Source organism: Ambystoma mexicanum, chromosome 2q (assembly GCF_040938575.1).
Source record: "Ambystoma mexicanum isolate Mex_15411 chromosome 2q, UKY_AmexF1_1, whole genome shotgun sequence".
In the NCBI taxonomy this organism is placed as follows: domain Eukaryota; kingdom Metazoa; phylum Chordata; class Amphibia; order Caudata; family Ambystomatidae; genus Ambystoma; species Ambystoma mexicanum.
The window spans coordinates 101,784,579-101,807,113 of NC_090924.1; positions in this window are offsets into that span (position 1 = coordinate 101,784,579).

The window sequence follows — 22,535 nt, forward strand, 5'->3', positions numbered from 1 at the left end:
CAACTGATATTTTATATTGCGGAATGCGTGGAAGTTTAACTCCATGCTTCAAAACTATTTTAACGGGCTCAATCTGTAGCACCCCGACATAATTGTCGTCCGCCGCCCATAAACATTCTGGAACAACACTAAACTCAGGAGGCAATGGTCGAGTCAAAAACTGAGAATTGGGAAGTTGCTGTGGTGAAACCGTCAGTCGTACTCCATCAGAGGAACAATGAATTACTGCATTCAATTTCTTCAACAGATTTAACCCCAGCAAATTCTCTCCACAGTTCGAAGTCAGAAGGAAGGGACAATGGTCCGTAAAGGGACCCAAAGAAACAGACACCGGCGAAGAAACCGGACAAACAATTGGTATACCAGAAAACCCTACAGAAACATTTGTTTGCCCTGACAGTGGAATGTTTGGAACCCGGGAATGATCAATGGAGCACTTCTGTGCTCCAGTGTCTATCAAAAACTGATGTTTCCTATTCCCGACTAACAATTCAACGTAGGGACCTTTCTGATTAACGGGAATAGGTGAGGGTTCCAAACCCTGCTTCGGGCAGTCCTAACGGAATAAAATGTTATCGGAAGGAAGCTCTTCAGAAAGGTAGGCAGCAGAGGGGTGATCAAATATGTTTCTTGCGTCCACACTCGAAGTCTGAATTTCCCATGAAAAAGGTTGCTGAGGATCTTGTGAAAACTGACCTCTATCAGGGCCCCCTGCTCCAGGGCCACCTCTAGGTCGTCTACCCATACTCCCAAACGCATTGTTTGACCTTTGTCGAAGGACGGGGCACTGTGCTCGCCAATGAAGGCACATTGATTAACATTCACAGGACCCAAAGGAGCGTTTCCGTTTGGGACATACTGACCTCTGATCTGTGACGTACTTCCTCTGGGATTTCTAACAATTTGTTGTAACAATACTTTTGTCTTCAAATCTCCTTTCCTCTTCTCTATTTTCTCTTTTTCATTATTCACACGGTTCTCATAATACTGAGCCATGTGCAAAACTTCAGATTGGGATTTCGCCTGCCAAGCGCTCTCAGAGGACATAATCTGTAACTGGATGTCGGGCAACAACCCACGTACAAATTTGTCCACAAACAACCTTTTCCCAGACTCTGTGCCCAAGCCCTGTCCACTGAAATCAGAGAATACCTGTTCGAATCTATAAAAGAACTCGGTGGCACCTTCAGTTTTTCCTTGAACACAGGCCGTAAGCTTGTCCCAAATAATTCTTTTCTCAGGAATTATGGTTTTCAATTTTGCGACAATTCTATCAGGCAAAGTAAGAATTACCTGAGGTGGTTTCTCACCAGCTGGTCTTTCCCGATCAATCCCAGTCATGTTAGCCCACGTATCTCCTAATCCTGGCACATCGTCTATTGTTCGAACCTGCTTCCATAAATCTACGGGCAGGAGTACAGGGAATAGCAAGTCAATGTCACTCAAGGTGAACACAGAGGACTGCAAAACAGACTCTATCTCTTTGTAGAATCCTGTCAGGTTTTTCCTGATATCGGGAATTGATTGTCTAATAGTGTTCACTTCCTGTCGTGAAAACGGGGCGTGAACAAATTGTGATACATAATGTGCAGGGATATCCACAGCGGGTGCACCAGTCCCAGCGTTAGCGGGAATCTCAACCTTTGGGACAAATGTCGGAGGAACCTCTCTCATAGGCAACTGAGATATAGGTAACTCTGACCGCTTACTAAGCAACAGAGCCAGGTCGAGCGATAAGGCAGTCGAAGAAGTGTCGGGCGAAAAAGCCCTTTTACAAATATACAATAACTCTATAGGACAACTAACCTTCTTCCTTACACATTCTTCCTGCAGGTACTGTACCATTACCTGAATCACCTTCCTCTGCATTTCTACTGTATACTGACTATACGTGTCATATACTTCATCTGGCGATATCGATGAATCCGAGATCCATTGAATCGCATCTTTGGTACAAATTCGTACTTCCTCAGGTGCCGATCTACGACACGGAAGGAACCGTTTCTGCACATACATACTGTCGTCTTCATCATCCTCATCTCGTGATTTCTCAAAGTCCCTCCTATACTCAAACAATCTTTCAACATGACCATGTACTTTCTCCTATGTGTCCCTCGAAAGTGCTAAAGCATTTAGATCCCTCACCCCTTGTGGGAGATCCAAATTTTGTAATCTACCCCACATCACACATAAATGAGTCCCCAAACCTTCGATAAAAACATTTTTCTTGGGAAAATTGTTCAAATTTGATAATGTGGAAAAAACGTTAACTTGATCACCTTTCTCCATACAGTGCTTAGCCCATGCAAATAATTCTCGTTTCTTGTCTGCGGAAACAGTATTACGAGTGACAATCTTTGATCCCGCACCCTGATCAACTTCAGTCAATACAGAACCACTTGAGAGCGGAGGTGTGGGCAAATTCAATAAGGGTGCAACTATCGGCGCAAGAGGAAGGGGTGGCGGGATAGGTGGAGGAACAACTACTAGAGGAATAGGAACAATAGGTTGTACAGGGGGAACAGGAATAACAGCAGGAACAAAAGCAGGAATGGGCAGAACACCCGGGAGAGGATCATACGGAGGTGGTGCAGAGGCACCAGGCCTGCGTTCGTTTAACAATTTTTCAATAAATTCTTCAGAAACATGGAAATCTTTAGAGGGATACATTTTCTGGATACCTAGTGAGAAAGCCCTATCCATATTTTTGACTGACTCCGAATGTTTTTCTTTATCATATAACAACGCTTTTTCGGCATTTGTTTTATGACTGCGTGCATGTTTATCCCTACTTTTAAGCTGCTGCAACGCTTCTTTTTTCCAATTCTGCAAAACATCAAATGCTGCAGGTCTTGCCTTCTTTTTTAGTAAGACCGATTCTAGGTATTCAATACGGGGGATCTCGAAACTACCATTGATTGGCCACTGAAATTCGGAGGCATGTCTGGTTTGTCTGTGCCAAATATCATTAAATACTATACTTCCAATGCCATACTTACAGTACATAGTACATTCTGGCGACCCCTCCTGTGGTGCCGGGCGGCTAAATTCCAAAGATTGTCGATCGCTGCGGAACAGAGCCCTAAAGCAGCTGGACAATTTCCCAGGCATTTCACAAAAAATTGGTGTTACCTGGTCAATAATTGTGTCTGCAGATACAATACGCCAAATTCAAATTGTCAGGGTTAAATTAAGAGTCGGGTCACAACTGCACCTGACCAAACCTAAGGAGGACTGTACGGTTTACCAAAGAACTTACCTAACAAATTTTACCTTGTGTTTGGTGGTTTCGACAAATCTGCCCGCCTCAAAAATGGACCCTCGTCAAGATGCCGTGTCAGACCACACGACTATCGTCCAAGGATCGGATCGTGCAGCGCTGCCGAGATATCGCGTCTCGTTCGGTCGGGCCCGCAGTATCACACCGTCCGATCCCGGTTCGATAGTCTGCGTCAACCTTCAATGATCCGGCATCAATCTTGATGGTCCCTTTTCGGGCGCCAACTGTGAAAACATAAAAATAACGTGAGGCCGGGAAGCCCAAAAAGAAACACACCAACACAGGTTACAAAGAACATACAAGTGCTTTATTTAAAAGCTACAACAGTTACCAAAGTCAATTGACAAACGGATAGCTATTCGGCTCTCAGAGTAACGTAACGAACTTCAACGAAGGTTCGATGCATTAGTAAGAGAGACCGTACATTGGAATACTTGGGCTATTTATACTCTTTATCCAGCCCTTGGCCAACCCCCTCGCGGGTTAACCATTCTAGGGATCGGGCTTATGGGTTCCTTGCCAGGTCAATCCTATAATATATGCATTTTGATTAGTTTCGCTGATATAGTTGTACATTTACACATAGGTCAGCAATAGGACAAGGTCTCAGTTCGCGACCCCGACAAGTCGCCTGCAGGCATATTAATTATTCGTGTGTACGGAGGTCACAACGGCCAGAATCTTACTCAGAATGTCATTTGGCCTCCATTTTGATGTTCAGGGTGACTTCCACATTACAAGAGAACCTAAAATGGTGGCTTAATCCAAGATGGCGACTTACATTACTTTCTCTAAGGTCAAAACCTTGCCGCAGAGTATGTTTAGACAACTTGGCGTAGGTCAATACACATACAATTGCTGCGATAGGAGGCATAATATTGTTTCAATTCTGACACCTTGACTGCAACCCACCTTGGCCCCTTGGGTCCCAGTGGTGGTTAACACCACTGGCAAGGCATCCTTTCTAGGGGACTCAGGGGTGTATTTGGAGGGGGGTTGACCCCCCTAATCCCTCTGCTGGAACCGGGCCCGATGGAAGTCAAGAAGGAGGAGGTTGGGCTGAGAGCCCTGGGCCATGATAGTGTCATTGAGATAGACATTAATGTCCCATTTCGAAGATGCAAAGTGAGTGAAGAGCAATTCCCATCTGGTGCCACCAGGAAAGGGTGAGGAGGAGAAATGGGAGAGGACAGAAACCATGTGGGGAGTCCATAAATCCATAAGTCATGAGAAGGAACTGCAAAGAGAAAGTCAGTGATGGTATGTCTGGAGGAAGCATTGATGTAGGTGTCTGCAATGGGAAGACCAGGGTTGGAACTCAGAGTGCCTTTTTAAGTTTCTTCCTTCAAGACTTCTTGAGAGAGGGAGGATGGCTGATGGAGAAGCAGTTTGAATAAATAGGAGAGGCGGAGAGTACCATAGGGGCAGAGACAAAAAGGGGGCGGGAATAGCAGAAGATAGCAGGGTCAGGGGCACTATGCAACAATAGAATCTCAGCAGGTGATCAGGCAGACAAAATCAATGAGCACACTGGACATGCCCAGATTTACAAATCATGAACACGTAACGCCTAAATTCGAATTTTGCCAGAACACACTAAAAACAGTACAAAAATGGAGGAAGCAAAGATATTAAAGCACACCTAAATTCGATTTTGCCAGAAAGCACTAGAAATCACTAGAAACAGTACAGAAATGGAGGATGCAAATATATTAAAGAACACCTAAATTCGATTTTGCCAAAGATTTAAAGGCGCACTTGAAGGAATTATGAGTTAGGCATTGAAAGCAGGAAAGTGAGTAAAATGTAAATGTAGGTCAGGTAGGCATATCAAGGGGCAGGAAGTTACAGTTTGCAGATATGCCAGGTAGGTGGATGAATCCGGGGCAGGGCGATACGTAGTGCTTACCAGTGAACTGCAGAGGCAAAAATGTCATGGTCCTGGAATGCAGGGGAAGTGAGTCTGCTCATAGAGCCATGTGCACAGAGGAAAAGTTCAGGAGCACCGGCAAGGAGGGGAGCTCCTTCCAGTGCTGGACAGGGCCGGACAGGGGGCCTTTGTGTGGGCCTTGGTTCTGGGGGCTGCCCGGCTCTCTTGCCTGCCAGTTCCTGGTAGGCCAAGAAGCGAGGCCTCACAGCCAATCAGGAGTGCTCACAGGCGGCTCCATGGCAAAATACAAGAGGTACTCCAGTGCCTAAGGTGAGTGCTGCCATATTTGAGAAGAAAAAAGCAGCACTGAAGTAAGTATGTCAATATAGCCCCATGCGCTTTCTTGTATTGAAATAATGCAGCTGCAAGAAAAACAGAGCACAGTATATTATGGCGGTCCTGAGACCAGCTCATACAAATGTTGTAGTGATGTGATGATCATGTATGTTCGTGGCTGTTCGTTATGTGTCGATGATCTTCATCCTGATAGTGCTCCTTAGCCAAAGTATATGGCTGTCGACCTGCACTGTGAGAATGCGGTGTCAGTGCCTCCCAGAGCACAGGTGTGTTTAATGAGAGAAGGGTGTGCAGTCTGAGAGTCAAATGTCCTATTTTGGATGATGTTGTGGCAATGAGACTATGTATTAGGTGAAGGGAGGTAGAGCAGCTCACCTACCCAGGACCAAAGATGAGTGTGCAGTGAAATCTGTAGCTGATCACGAACTACACATACATGCCCAAACAAATATCAAACACCCTTCCCTCTCTCATGCAGAGAACATGTATGTGGATGTGCCACCTCTAGAGATCTACAGAGGGATGATGGGGATTGGCAGCCTTACACTTGGATGTGCCCCATGAGCCTGTGGAGGAATACAATGGCACCTTGGCTGGAGATGTCAATGTTGAAAGCATTGAAGGGCCATTGCAGACCCCAGAAGTCTAGATCAGCAGCATTCCAACTACCACTGTGAGGAATTCGACCATCCGCACAGGAAGAGTGTGCTCGCCTGGGGTTTTTTGATTTTTTAATAATGAAAAGGAAAGATGGGAGACCAACCTCTGAGGACTGTGTGAGGCCATTCCACACAGTCCATCTCCTTCCCGCACAAATCACATAGTCATATGTACTCTGGGAACGCACAGCCTACAGGCACCCTCTTCCCCTGGCATATTCAGCTGGAATGTGTCAGCCCTGGGTACATCAAAGCATCTCAAGGAGGGGGAAGGCACAACTTCCTCCAGCATGGGCAGCCTAATTTAAATATGAAAGGCCCCATGGATCTGCATTCCTTTTGTACTCCGGCTGGTGGCAGTGCATACTAACAAGATAATTGAAGCAAGCCTAGAGGAGAGGCTTGGTTGCCGGAAGAGACAACAGTAAGGTGAGACTAACACCCCTTTGGTACACAGTGTGTCAACTTGAAGCTAGTTCCCACCCCTCTGTATGAAAGGCACATGAAAGGCACAGAAAGGCTCAGACTCATCAGCTCCAGAAACGGTAACCAGCCAGCACACAGCGTGCCCTGCTAGGTTCTGCCAGCAAGCTTCCTAGGTGTTAAGTGACAGAGAGACTATGAACTTTGGGCAAGGCTGTTGCCTGCAATCACTCTCCTGAGCTTTGGACCGTCCGCCCTGAAAGGACACAAGCCCTTGCGAAGAAGCTAGGAGGAGTGCCACACAAGTCTCATCCAGCGTCCATCTGTTAAGGAAATTTTTGAGACAGTCGAGTCCTCGAACCGCATCCAGCTGCACCCCTGACTGTTGTCACGCTCCAGTCACAAAAGCCATCCAAGCCGCCTCGACCAGCATTCCAGATCCGCCAACCAGCACAGAGACAACGATTCTTGGCCCTAAGCTGCCGCGCCGGACAGCCTGCATATGTCTGTCCAGCCTCGCTTGCCGAACTGCCTGCCGCCTGGTACGTCAGCTTTCTCCCACCACTAACTGCTGCGAAGTACCCTGAACCACTTTCGAGCACCAAGAACTTCTTCAACACCAGGTACATTGAATTTATGCCCCCCCTGGTCCATCTCCGAAGGCCCCTAGATACAGTTACAACCCTTTGCCCCCTTGCTGCTGGAACTGAATAACCTTGAACAGTAAGACTAATTACTTTACCAACTACCCTCCTGTCAGCATCCAGAGTGTATCCCCTTTCCTTCGTGAAACTGTCTGTCCTCTGTGTTCCTTTAAAGGGTGGATTGTATTTGTTGTGTGCTAGAAATGTCTTTTGTAGTAATAATAAAGTAGATATTTTTGTACAACCTTGACTGGACAGTCCCTTTTATCATTGGGTAACAACTGTAGTTTCACTGCGTTGCAACTAACCAATAATCCACGACCTTGGTGAGATAAGCCTGCCGTTCCATCCACGTTACCAAAATTGGATAAGGAGGTCTTATAATTCACTTGTATTGCAATCTGTTTGGATCCCTTCTGGTGTACTAGAGGTGTGGGGTTGATTGATGGTTTAGAAACCAATATTTACCCCTGGACCACAGGTGCTCCGGAAGTTGATTCCTCACAACCACCACTAAGACACTTCACACCTATAGGCACCAAGAGGTGTGCCTAGACAGGCACACACAAATCAGCCTTGCATATGACCATACAGTGAGCGGGAGGAGGAGATGCTGCTACATCACATCTGCTTCTGCACCCAGCTGCCCCTTGTCTGGATGACATTAGATGAGGGTCACAAAACAAAAGAGGTGATGGCTGGAAGGTTTAGAATTAATTTTAATCTCTGGCATTGCTCTGGGCAACTCTCCAGACCATCGGTCTTCGCCTGCCAAGCCATTGCAAAAGGGGAAAGACCATATGTAGGCCAGGTCTTACTCCAAAAGCGGCAATCCGGCCCGAACTGCTTGGTCACATCTCTTCTGCACCAGACCACAAGAAACTACAGTTAGTTGAGGGTCTGCAGTGCATTTCCAGTGAAGTGGTTTCTCCTGGGAAGAGCATGGTGTGGGGCCTGGGAGATGAGGCACACCCTTGTGGAGGGGAGATGAGGCGTGCACACCAATGCTCTGCACTGCATGGAGGCGGGTGCAATTACAGAGGATGCAGTTTTCAGAGACCATAGATCCCAGCAACTGCATCACAGATACATTGGCATGTTTGGTTTTTCAACAATGGAATCCTTAAAAGGTGCGCGCACCAGAAACGGGAATTTTTCAAAGTTTGTGTCAAAACTTGCATTATTGATTAAAGCAAACTAATAATTGTTCTGCATTATGAATTAACTTTAAATTTAAAAGATCATACAGAGTCTTCTTTGATGTTACCGGGTGACTTGTAAGCAGTTGGTCAGAGGTTGATGCGTTCAGAGGATGCTTTTGATATTTCGAATGCACATTTTCTTCTAATACATTCTTTGTTCAAATACCAATAGCGGAGTGGTGACCCTATTTCACACACAGCCCTCTTTTTGTCACCCAGATTTTTCGATTGTTTGAAGCATGTGACAGCTGTTCTATGTTGATATATATGTATATGTTGTTTTATCTTTAGTTTTGCAAAGTATAATTATGTAATTTTTTATGAATAAAAGGTCATGCATTTCTAATAACACGTTAGAACCCTGTCTATTTATTGAAACTTAATTCATGCGCAATCCCACCCATCTTCTTTATACAGAGTACAGCCTGAGTGTGGACCCTCGCTAACAAGAAGTGAACCAAGTTTTCTTGGAAATCCCATCAAAACATCTTGGCAAAGCTCATGCAACAGGGTCTATCATGGAGGAAAAATAACCGCATGGTCTATTCTTGCCCCCATGCTCCTGCATTGAAACAGCCAAAGCGCATCCATCACATTCATGCACATATAACACAAAGATCTTTTCGTAATTTGGTGTGCCCAAAACACAATGCAGCCTTGAGCAGATCAAAAGCATTCTGGCAATCCATGTTCCACAGTAAAGGCAAAGAAATCCCTTCTTTGTCAGTGCAAACATAGGTTTTATCATTACTGAAACATTTGGGATCCACTGTCTACACTAGGAAGCCATGCCTATTAAAGTTCTGACCTCTTTCTGTGTTTTTGGGACAGACATACTAGAGATGCTTTGTATCCATTCTGGTGTCAGTCTTCTTCCCTCCTTCGACAGGATATAGTCTAAATAGGCGACCTCCTGTTGAGAATACTGAAACTTTTTTAATGAAGCCTTATGCCCATGTTCTGCTAAATGAATAAGCAGTAACACGGTGCCCTCCTTGCAAGCAACTTCAGAATCTGCACCTAGAAGCAAATTGTCTACGTATTGCAACAACGTGCAAGTAGAAGGTAACTGAAGTGCATCAAGTTGTTCTTTCAATGCTCTACTATAGATGCTTGGACTCTCAGTGTACCCTTGTGACACACGAGTGAATGTAAACGAGCGTCCCCCTAGAGTGAACGCCAACAAATATCTTCTTTCAACATGTAAAGGAATACTGAAAAAAGCGTTTTTCAAATCCACAACACTAAAATGTGTAGCTGTAGCTGGAATCATGGTCAATATTGTAGTAACATCAGGTACAATTGGAAACTGTGGAGCAACAACCTTATTAATGGCGCACAAATCAATAATGAACCGAAAAGGAATCGCATTATCCCCAATATTATAAACTGGTAGAATCAGACTATTACACACGCTCCCTGCAATTTCCTCAATCACACAATGGGCCTCATTACGACCCTGGCGGTAAGGGGTTTACGCCAGCGTTAGCTGCGCCGACCCCTTACCGCCAATTACGAGGTCCCTTAGCGCCATGGCGCTTTTAACACCTGCTTTTAGCAGGTGTTAAAATCCATGGCGCTAAGGGACCATGGAGTTAATTACGCCACCGTAATTTACGGTGGCGTAATTAACGCCTTCCCCACTCCCATTATGCCCTATGGGGCAAAAATGGGAATGGGGAAGGGTAAATGGGGATTGGGGACTTACCGCCCCGCCGACCTCGGAATGGGGCGGTAAGTCCGCCAACCACCATGGCGTAAACGTAGTTTACGCCATGGTGGTAAAGTCACGGCCCAGGCGGTAACTTACCGCCTGGGTCGTAATGAGGCCCAATATGTTCAAAATTAGAAATAATACTCTTCAAATCCTGTTCACCTTCAACCGAAATCTTATACTGCGGAATTCCTGGCAATTTAATGCCTGGTTTCAACACAATTTAAACTGGTTCAATTTGTAAAATGCCAACGTCATTGTTATTAACTGCCCATAGACATGCCAGAATCTTATTCAATTCAGGCAGTAAAAGTCTAGACAAAAATTGTGGAACAGAAGTTTGTTGAGGCGAAATCGTTAAATGCATTCCATATGGAGAACAGTAAATTATGGCATTCAATTCTTTTAATACATTTCCCCCCAACAAATTTTCGCCACAATTTGTCATCAAAAGAAATGTATATGAATCAGTGAATGGCCCCAGTGAAATCGGTACCGGCCGAGAGGCTGGACTAACCACCGGTGTACCAGAGAATCCTACAGAAATGTTGCTCTGCCCTGACAGTGGAATATCTGGAACCCATGACTGATCAATAGAACACTTCTGTGCTCCTGTATCTATCAAAATAGATGCCCCCTATTCCCCACCTTCATTTCAATGTAAGGCCCTTTCTGATCAATGGGAATAGGTACCGGTTCCAGACTCTGCTTCGGGCTGTCCTAGCGGAACAGTACATAATCAAATGCGAGATCCTCAGAAAAATACACAGTCGGAGGATTATCGAAAATGTTCCCACTATTAACACTTTGTTGCTGAATGTCTTGTGAAGGTGCCTGTTGAATATGTGCAAACTGACTTCTACCAGAACCCCCTATCCCAGGATGGCCTCTGGGTCGTCTACCAATGGCACCATATGTACTGTTCGATCTCTGCTGAAGGATTGGGCATTGTGCTCACCAATGGCCTTCCTGTCTACAATATGCACATTGGTTCATGTGTACAGGATGCACTTGTGCATTAATCGGTGGTGTAAATTGACCTCTAAACTGTGTATTCCCACCTGTGGCTCCTCTAGCAATCTGCTGCAACAATACTCTAGTTTTCAAGTCTCCCTTCTTCTTTTCCGCCTTCTCCTCTGTATTAACTCTATTTTCATAGTACTGAGCCATATGTAATACTTCAAATTGTGATTTTGTTTGCCAAGCGCTTTCAGAAGTCATAATCTGTGATTGGATTTCAGGCAACAATCCACTCACAAACTTGTCTACTAATAGCCTTTTTCCTGACTCTGTACTCAAGTCTTGAACACTAAAATTTGAAAATATTTGTTCAAATCTATTAAAATACTCAGTTGCACCCTCTGATTTCAATTGTATGCAAGCCGTAAGTTTGTCGCAAATAAATCTTTTATCAGGAACCAGAGTTTTCAATTTAGCTACTATTCTGTCTGGCAACATCAGTATCACTTGTGGAGGTTTCTCACCAGCATTCCTTTCCCCATCTATTCATACTAAGTTATCCCATGTATCACCCATCCCTGCCTGATCGTCTACAGTTCTAATCTGCTTCCATAAATCAGCAGGAGGGATCTCGGGACACAGCAAATCTATTTCACACAGTGTGAAAACTGACGAATGCAAAACAGATTCAATTTCTTTATAAAATCCTGTTGGATTCTTCCTAATATCTGGAATTGTTTGTCTAATGGTATTCACTTCCTGTCTAGAAAATGGGACATGAACAAACTGAGCAACATAGTGTGTGTGCTTCAATAGTAGTAGCAAGCGTTCCTGCTGCGGCATCAGCTGGAATGTCTAATTTCGGAACAAATGTCTTGAGAACCTCCCTCACTCGCAATTGAAAAATAGGCAAATCTGAACGTTTATTAAGCGACAAAGCTAAATCGAGTGACAAAGTAGTTAAAGCAGTATCGGGCAAAAATGTACTCTTGTAAATGGCCATCAAATCTGCCGGACAACAAACTTTTCTCTTCATAAACTCATCTTGTAGATACTCTACCATCACCTGTAACACTTGCCTTTGCATTGCCGGAGCATACTGGCTAAACGTGCCATGCACTTCAATGGGAGAAATTGAAACATCCGAAATCCATCTAAGAGCGTCTCTTGTGCAAATGCGCATTTCTTCACTCATTGGCTTCAATGGAGGAAGAAATTGTTTCTGCACATATGAGGCTTCCCGTCCATTACCATCCAATTCATATTTCTGTAACCGATCTAGCTCCCTTTTAAACTCAAATACCTTCTCAACATGCTCATGTACTTTCTCTGCAGTGTCCCTTGAGCAGGCAAGGACATTAAAATCCCTCAACCCCTGTCAAATCACTCCATATATTAGCTAAATGCGTTCCCATCCCTTCTATCATAATAGCCTGTTCAGGAATACTTTGTTGGACAGAAATCGCAACTAAAACAGCCGATTCATCACCTTCCTCTATGTACTTTTTAGCCCACGTATGTAATTCTCTTTTTCTAGCTTTAGATACTGTAACACAAGTCACTATTCTTGAATCAGCTCCCGTCCCTTCAACTACTACAAGTGGAGCAGAACCACTTGGTAAAGAAAGTTCAGACAAATCTTGTTCAATAGGTAGCAGAGACGCTACCGCTGGCTGTGGAGACAGAATTAAGGGGAAAAAGAACAACAACAGGAAGAGGATCAATAGCGGAAGGAGGAGAAACAACAACGGGAGGAAGCACAACAGCGGGAGGAGGCACATAAGGAGCGGGTGCAGTTGCAACATTTCTACGTTCATTCAACAATTTGTTAATTAGTTCATCTGATGTATGAAAATCCTGAGAGGGATACATTTCTGCACATCAAGTGAAAAAGCCCTATCCATTCTTCTGATAGATTCAGACTGTTTCTGCTGATCATACAATCATGTTTTTTCAGTATTTGTCATGTGTCTATGTGCATGGTTTTCTTTACTTTTAAGTTGCTGCATAGCTTCCTTTCTCCAATCTTTAATTGCATTAAATGCTGCAGGCCTAGCCTTTTTCTTCAACAATATAGTTTCTAAATACTGTAGGTGGGCAATTTTGAAACTGCCATAGACTGACCACTGAAGTTCGGAAACATGTCTAGTTTGTCTGTGCCAAATATCATTAAATACGATACTACTAAGGCTGTAATTACAGTACATTAAACAAGCCGGCGACCCAATGGGTGGCGCCGGTTGGCCTCATCCCAAAGATTGTCTATCTCTGTGGAACAATAACCTGAAACAGGATGACAATTTCCCAGGCATGTCAGATTACTGGTGTTACCTGGCATTGTTTGTATTTGCGATTACAAAACTGCAACCAATATCAGGATTCTTAGGAATCAGGGCACAACTCACCTGGTTTCAAAGATACTAAGGGTCCGATCGGATTTCAAAGGATCGTCGTGGCTGGTGAATTCGGCAAAGAGCCCCCCTCAATTTGGGGACCCTCGTCAAGATGTCCTTCTGAACCGCTTGCTCACCGTCCAGGGATCGGATCCTGCAGTCTGCTGAGGAGTTGCGTCTCGCTTTGCAGGGACCCCCTTCACTCTCAGATACCAGTGCGGTAGCCGCGTCCCTTTTTCAGCGATGTGACATCAATCTTGAGGGTTCAAATTCGGGCGCCATCTGAAATACCAAAGAAATATCGAGGCTTAGTACCACCAAAATGAAATACGCCAATCACGAGTTCAGAGATAAATGTATTATTTATTTCTGTACAGATAGCTATCTGGCTCCCAACAGCTTGCAGTGTGTACCAGCAGACACTGCGAAGGGAGAGAGTGCTGGACATTACAAAGCATGCATCTTTTATACACAATCCCGGTTACATCATCCAGCCCTTCTCCAAGTTAACATTTTACTAGGGTTCATACCCAGTTCACATGGCAAATACAGAAATGTTGTCTTCAAACACTTGAGCTGTTTTACTATACACAAAATACAATGGTAACGTTGGTTCTCCAGCTTAAAGTAAGTCCAGTTTCAAGAAATGAACACATTGGGTTTCTGCAAAGGCACACAGTTTCAGCTATTCAGTATTCTATTCCACTGTTTGAAAAATGCTGAAGCTATTGTTGCAGACAACATCTAAATTGAGGTTCAGTTCAGCTCCAAGTCTTCTTAGTGCAGGACAAACATTCTGCTTCAGCAGCCACAACATGTTGACACAGTGCAAAGTTCATCTTTCGCTGCTGCAGCCAAAAACACAGTTTAACATGAGACAGAAACAGGAGTTAAACAAAATGGTGGATGATTCTAAAATGATGGCGCAGTCCGCCTTATTCAAGTTCATTCGAACACGGTTTTCAGTGCAATGCGAATGTGCTTAGGCCAATGTTCATTATCAAGCGGTATTATGTGAAATATGGTTTTACAAGTGGCCGATAGAGACATTGTGCAATGCCTGGAGGTTACCTTTGTGGCCCATATGGCCATTTTGATGGCTTAGATACACTGTGCATCAAAGTTACTGCCCCAATGTGCTTCAAAACCTACTAACTGCCACATTTTTACCCCAAATTGTCTCCCTCCCAAGTACCACTTACTGCATGCAGTATTTTTCTATTTTTTTTTAAGTGATAATTTGCAGTTCTCATATGTGGGCGGTTTTGTTTTGGTGCCATTCTTATTTTTGTCCCTGTCCAAACCTCTGGAAGATAACAGCTGGGTTCTTATTTTGTGTACCTATTCTTCCCTAACCTTTACCCTCAATAAATTGAAGGGCTGTGTGTAAACTAAAAGGGAAACTACAGGATCCATATGTCTATATTACTCTGCACATGTGTAAGTTCTTTCAGAGCATTTCTGTTTAATAGATAAATCCATTGCTTATCACTTGTGAAACGCTGGTGTTTCGATTGAGAAAGTTTCCTCCAAAGCTATTTTGGGCCCTTTATCCTCCCCTACCTGCTCTTCCACCTGTGGCATAACCCGGGGGCTCCATTCTTTCCCCCTGGCTCTTTAACATATAACTTTCTCTGCTGCACATCTCATTTCATCCTTCTGACACACAACTCTTCTTCAAACTGCCTACTGCTGCCCTTGCACCTTCCTTCATCCCTGACTGCCTCTCTCTGCCATCCAGGCTTGGTGAACTGCTAATGACCTCGGACTCAATGCCAGCAAAACAGAAATTCTCTCTATTGGGTCCCCTGCACCCTGTTTCTTCCCTTCACTCTGGCCTTCATCCAAGGGCTCCCCCTACTCCCCCTCCTCTGAAGCCAGGAATCTCGGAATGATCTTCAATTCCTCCCTTTCCTTCATCCGTCATATTCAGGATATTGTCAAGAAGTCACACTTTCAGCTCTTCCTTCTCAAAGGAACTCTACCCTTCCTCACCTTCCCCCAGAGGCTCCATTTTACCCGTGCTCTGCTCATCTCCAGGCTAGACTATTGCAATAGCCTCCTCCTTAATCTTCCTTTGTCCACCCTACAACCCCTCCAGCTAACTCAGACTAGGGCAGCGAGACGTATCCGTAGCCTCAAGCCCAGGGATAGTATCTCTCCTGCCCTACAAAGCCTTCACTGGCTCCCGGTCTCAGCACGGATTAAATTCAAATCCATCTGTATCATCCACAAAGCTATCTGGGGCTGGGGACCACTCTATCTTCAACTCTTCCTGACCAAACACTCCCCTTCTAGACTCCTGGGTTCCTCTGGCACCAACTCCCTGCTTGTGAAACGGTTTGCTAAACAGAGAGCTGATGGTCGATCACTTTCCTCTGCGGGCTCCCTCCTCTGGAATAGCCTCCCTCTCCCTCTCCGCCTTGAGTAGGAACTCCTTAAGTTCTGAAAAAGCCTCAAGACCTTTCTCTTTACCTCTTCCTTCTCCTCCTCTCTTCCCTGCTAATCATACAGTAGCGTGACTGATGCACAGGGGGCCTGACCCCCCCCCATCTCTCATCCCAGCCGCTGTCTAATTGCTGCACTTACTCAGCAGAGGAAGCAGGCAGCCACCGATCAACAACCATAACAGCCTAACAGTCTACTATCCCAAGCAACTCATTCACATATGCAACCTAAAGTAAAGTAGACAATACTGCTCCCACCTAAGTCTTATCTCAAGGAAAAGGAAAGAAGTGATGGGCACCTAGTACCCTAGTTAGCCTTGATAAGCTCTAAACACTCAGCAACTTAAAATCCCTCTCCCCAGCCGGCACTCAACCCACCTGCGATCATCACAGCTGCCCCTGACAGCATCCACAAGAGCTAGACGAAGACCACACCACCGTCAACCAGCATCAATTGACAAGGTAGGCACAATTTCAGGCACAAATTGCTCCGCTTCTAACTAGAAATCTCAAACCGAGGTGTGTTCAGCTCTACCACTTTTTGCAACATGGGCCTCTCTCCCACTATCTAGGAGTCTCAAATCTAGGTGTGTTCAGATCTACCATGTTGTGAAACGTTGCCTCTCTCCCACTATCTAGGAGTCTCAAATATGAATGTGTTTATATCTGACATTCTGTGAAACATAGGCCTCTCTCCCACTGTCTAGGAGCCTCAAATCTAGGTTTGTTTGGATCTGCCACTTTGTGAAACATAGGCCTTTCTCCCACTATCAAGGAGTCTCAAATCTAGGTTTGTTCAGATCCACCTTCTTGTGCAATATAGGCCTCTCCCCCACTATCTAGGAGTGTCAAATCTAGGTGTGTTCAGATCTACCATTTTGTAAAACATAGGACTCTCTCCCACTATCTAGGAGTCTGAAATGTGAATGTGTTTATATCTGCCATTTTATGAAACATAGGCCTCTCTCCCACTATCCAGGAGTCCCACATGTGAATGTCTTTATATCTGCCATTTTGTGAAACATAGGCCTCTCACGCTGTACATGATTCTCTAGTTTAATTGTGTTGCTCACATGTCTGCCATGCTGTGAAATGTACTCCCTCTCCAACTGTCTAGAAGTCTTGAATCTGGGTACCGTCTGATTACTGTCTACCATCCTGTGTGGTTTAGACCTCTAGTAACACTATCTGGGATCCCCTAATTCTAAAGTCATTATCTCTCTATAAACCACTCTGTGAATCCTAGGCTTTCCTGTGAAACCCGCTCGACTGCTTTAACCAGGTGCCATAGACCGGGTAGGTATACATATAGAGCGCTGTATCCCAATTGGAAGTCCACCTCACCTCAGACACATAATCTGGTGTTCCCGTCCAACTAGAAAGACACCATGCCACACACTGACCGAAGCAGAGCAGCACGCTGGTGCACCAGTACACCCTGATGAGACCCAGCACAGCCAAACTCAACCACCACCAGCAAACAACCCATCACCCCATCCCTGCACCTCATCATTCTGCAACCCTTACACATCACCTATCCCCCTCCTTGCCAGACCAGACCTCACCACCCTGACCCACTTTCTCTCCCACGTAGATCCTGCTTTGCTGAATTGAGAACGGCAAGATGGAGAGAGGGAGCAGAGAACATTGTCCCCCGGAACATACCAGACCGCAGAGCGAGCCATTTTAAACACCTGTCACACACCACCAGTGCCACCAACCACTCACTGCACCAGCTGCTCACACTGCTTCCGAACAACATAGCACCTCCAACTCACACTTCCCTAGTCTCAGCACAGCAAGAGCAGTTCTGACCAAAACCCCATGCTCCACAGCCCCTCCGACTTTCACCCACACCCGTTGGACTTTCCAAATATCAAGGAAAGGACTGGTGCAAAGGCACCTTATGCCCTTCCTAACATCACCCATTCTCCAGCGCAGATCGCAAACATTGCCACCACAATTTAGGACCCAAACCTCCCCACCCACACCCAACCCGGTCCTAGCCCTATTCCCTTCATATCCCATTCCCGTTGTTCCACTTTCTCCATACTGCACCTACCCTGTCACCCTGCTCCACCCACCTTTCTGCCCCCCTCACTCCAGCTCCCCCTACCACTCACAACCCTACCCGCCCAGCACCTACAAGGACACCCCCTCAACTATCCTGCATACTCATCAATGCCAGTCAGTCTCCAAAAATAAATTCCACATCTCTGACCTCATCACAGAAGAAAACCCAGACATCCTCTTCATTACTGAGACATGGTTTGCCGATGACTACAAGCCCATCACGAACAAGGCCTTCCCATCTGGCTGCAGCCTTATTGTCCAGAACAGATCGCAAAGGGGCGGAGCGCTTGCAATACTACACAAACACCAATTCCCGCTAATAATTAAGGACACCTCAACCAACACCACAGACTACAAAACCCTCATGGTAAAACTGCAACTCTCCCCCTCCACCTCACACAGGTTCCTACTCATCTACAGACCCCCTGGCTACAACAGAAAAATGTACGGACCCACTTGGTGAAGTGCTGGCCACCTACCTCATCCAACATCCAACATTTACCATCTTAGCGGATTTCAAGATATGATTTCGACTCACCTGCAAACCCTATGACCCGATCACCCACAGACAATCTAGAGTCACTCAACCTGACACTATACATCTCCACATCCACCCACAAGAGAGGTTCCACCCTTGATGTGATCTTCAGCACTACAAACATATCTATCCAGCCCCCCCGACCCCTATCATGGACTGATCACTCAGTAATTTACTTCGCCATACCACTGAGCACAGCAGCTGGCGGTCAAGGCCACACACGACCAACACCAACTTCCTCTCCTCTCGTTCCACTATGGAATAAAGTCATAATCAGCCCGGACCTAGCATATTCACTGCTCAACTCTCTCACTACACTTTCCCTCCTGGAAGGACCTCTAGCAATCGAAACCTTCGACCTCTGGCTTTCAAACGCCCTCACACCACTCACTCCAACAAAACAGACCTCACAGAGATCAGGACCAACACCCACGTGGTTCACCGCCAAACTCAAATCACTAAAAACCCTCAAGCACCATCTTGAATGGACGTGGAGAACCGACCCCAAAGCCAAGAACAAAACCACCCTAGCAAGAACAGGCAGAGCACACAGACTGGAAATCAGAAAAACCAAGAAAACATTCTATGGAAACAGAATCCTAAATGCTCGAAACCTGGGCAAGGAACTTCATAGAATCATATCTGAATTCAAATCCCCAGCCTGCTCGAGTAACCCCCACCCGTCTCCCAAGCCTTATGTGACACCTTATCAATACACTTCCACAATGTCACTATTGACACACACTCCACCATAATCTCTGAATTGGAACACATGCCCCTGCCCCCTACCCACCCACAGGCCGACCTTCGTCAAACCCCAACCTCGATACAAATCTTCGACTCTTTCTCTCCCATTTCACACGAGAAGATCCACTCGCTTGTAGCAGATAGCCACCCTTCAAGCTCCCTTGAGGACCCCTGCCTGCCCTCACTCCTAAAAGACCTCCTAACCTCAAACTTTGCAGGTAGTATCGCACGCTCAATCCTCAACAACTCACTCACATCAGTATCCTTCCCGGAAACCCAAAAAACCTCCTACATTTAACCCATCCTGAAAAAAACAACACTTGACCCACTAATCCCACAGAACTACCGGCCAATCTCCAACACACGCTTCATTGCCAAACTGATGGACCACACAGCATCCAACCAGCTTGGCCTACTCGCCGAAGCCAACAACCTCGTAGGCCCGGCGCAATCTAGCTTCAGGCCACTCAGGGGAACAGAATCCTTCCTAGTCTCCATCTGGGACGACCTAAAAAGAACAGCCATCTCAGAAGGCTATGCTGTACTCATCCTCCTCAACCTCTCCGCAGCCTTCAAAACCATGGATCACACTATCCTACTAGACAGGTTACAAACACTACCAATCAGAAACACAGCCCTCTCATGGATCTCCTCTTTCATCTCAAATCGCTCACAAATCATTCACCTCCACCCGTTCAGATCCACCTGATGACCGGTAAGAAAATGTGTCCCACATGGAGCATCCCTATCTCCCCTAATCTTCAACTTCTACCTAAAACGCTGCCCACAATCAACCACTCTCACAATCTTTCTTGCTACAACTATGCAGACAACATCCAGATCCCCCTTAAAAAGCCCAAAATCTTAAGGCTCCGACAGTCAGGACCTGTCGTCATGCATCTCGGATATTGACCCCTGGATGACGACCAACCAACTCATCCTCAACCCAGGGAAAACTGAAATCCTAGTTTGCGGGGAAACAACCTTCCTTCCCCACCCAATTCTGTAGCCTCAATCCCTTGAACCAGCCCTAGCAATTTCAAACATGGTAAAAAAAAAACTTGGATGCACATTGGACATAGACTTATCCCTCACCCAACACAGTACGTCCATATCTAAAGCCTGTTTCTTCCATCCACGGATTCTTAGGTGTATTTTCCCTTACCTCACCTATCCTCACTGCTTCGCGGCCATCAACCCCATCATCCTTTCCTGCCTAGACTACGCAAACTGCCTCTACCTAGGCGCTCCAGCGTTTCAGCTAAGGAAACTCCAAAGAATCCAAAACGCAACCACACGCCTGCTCGTTTACCTACCTCCCAGAGAACTCATCAGCCCTACACTAAAAGCTCTACATTTGCTCCCGATTGGTCGATGCACTACCTTTAAAGCCATATTCATCACCCACTGCGCCATGCAAAAAAACGGTCTGGAATTCCTTCAAGACAAAATCCTGCACTACCAGCCCTTAAGGAGTCTCAAATCACACACAGCATATCGCCTAGTGGCCCCACTTCACAACTCCTCCAGGATGTGCAGATACTCATTTTCTGTCCAAGCTCTGATTATCTGGAACTCGGGAGGATAGCTCAGGGGCAATGTGCACGCCTTGGAAACAAGACAACACGGAGCAACACAGGTTCGATCCCTGGGTCCACGCTTAGAAACCTCTGGGTATTAAGCACGTTATAAATACCCTATCATATCATAACTCCCTAACCCTACACATTTGCAATACTGAAAAGGACCTGAAATTCAGAAAGTCCTTAAACTTGCTTTTCCCAACATCCTCTTGAAGCGCTATACCTCTCTAAACTACATTGCTGAACCCAACATTCCTATACACCAATTACAGCACAGATGCCGGCAGCGTTCGCAGCGGATCACCTTGACAGACTATCACCCCCATGCACAACAGCACTCCTACCTGATAAATACTGCAGGGAAGCCAGCAGCATTTGCGGAGGCACACCGCAATAAACACTACTCCTCCTCCAATCACAGCACCAAAAATCAGCAGTGCTCGCTTCAACTCACCCTGACAAACTATCGCCCCATGCACAACAACACTCCTACACAATGAATACACAGGGAAGCCGGCAGCATTCACTGAGGCACACCACAATAAACTCACTGGCCCTCGCTGCTCAGACTTTCGCTCCACAGAGACCACCAACAGTGGGACAATGCCATCCACATTGGACAAAGAAAGAACGCTGCAGGCGAACTACCTCAAAGCATACAGTATCTATACCTTACACCACATAAGTGGACACAGGCTGCAGGCACAGCCATACATCCATGCAGCATAGAATGCAGCTATGCTATGCCATTCCGTTCTAGCAGCGCACATAGCCATCCACACTGAAACCCCTGACATACCTCAACACCTCTGCCACCAGCAAACAGCGACTTGGTTTAGCTAGGCACACATCGAACCTTCAGCAATAGCACTCAATCCAAAACCAACAACAGCACCCATCCATGTGCCTGACCTTTGGGCTGCTTAGCGGAGCCTAGCCAGCCACCTAAGTCCAAAGCTAGCGAAAATGCACACAGGCATCTCTTAATCTAAACTCTGAGAACCTTCCACCACATTGACTGCTGTCACCAAGGGCGTTCCAATCACAAAGCACATTGAGGCCATTCAAATGGGGAAAGAGTGCTATATAAATAACCAAATACAATACAATACAGTACTTAGGCACACCCTCCCTACGGGAGGTTGCACTTCGGTTCTTCTCTTATTAGCACTTCACCCCGAGCACACACCCCCCCCCGCACTTGTACATTCAGAAAATTCACAAGACATAGTAGGTTCGTCTCCACTCTATGTTATTCTCATTATTTGTTTGTACTACCAATTCAATTATTTTTCTTGTTGTAATTCATTGTTTACCTTCCACTGTCCCCACCCTGTTACCGTGTGGGCACTTTGAAACACTTGTTGCTAATTGTATAAGCGCCACACAAATTACCAATAAATAAATAAATAAGTCGCCAGTATATCAGTAGTCCTTTCCGGGGATACCTACCAGCCTCCATCTTTATACTTGGTAGATGGAGGCACGTCTTACAAATGTATGAGCCATTCAGACTGTTATTTCACTGCTCGCAGAATCGTCACCCTCCTGAAGGGCTTTTGTCTCAGTGTTATATTACACAAAAACGGACAATAGGAAAAGAAGATGGGTGCGTTAAATGGACCACCCCCATTCAATTCATCTT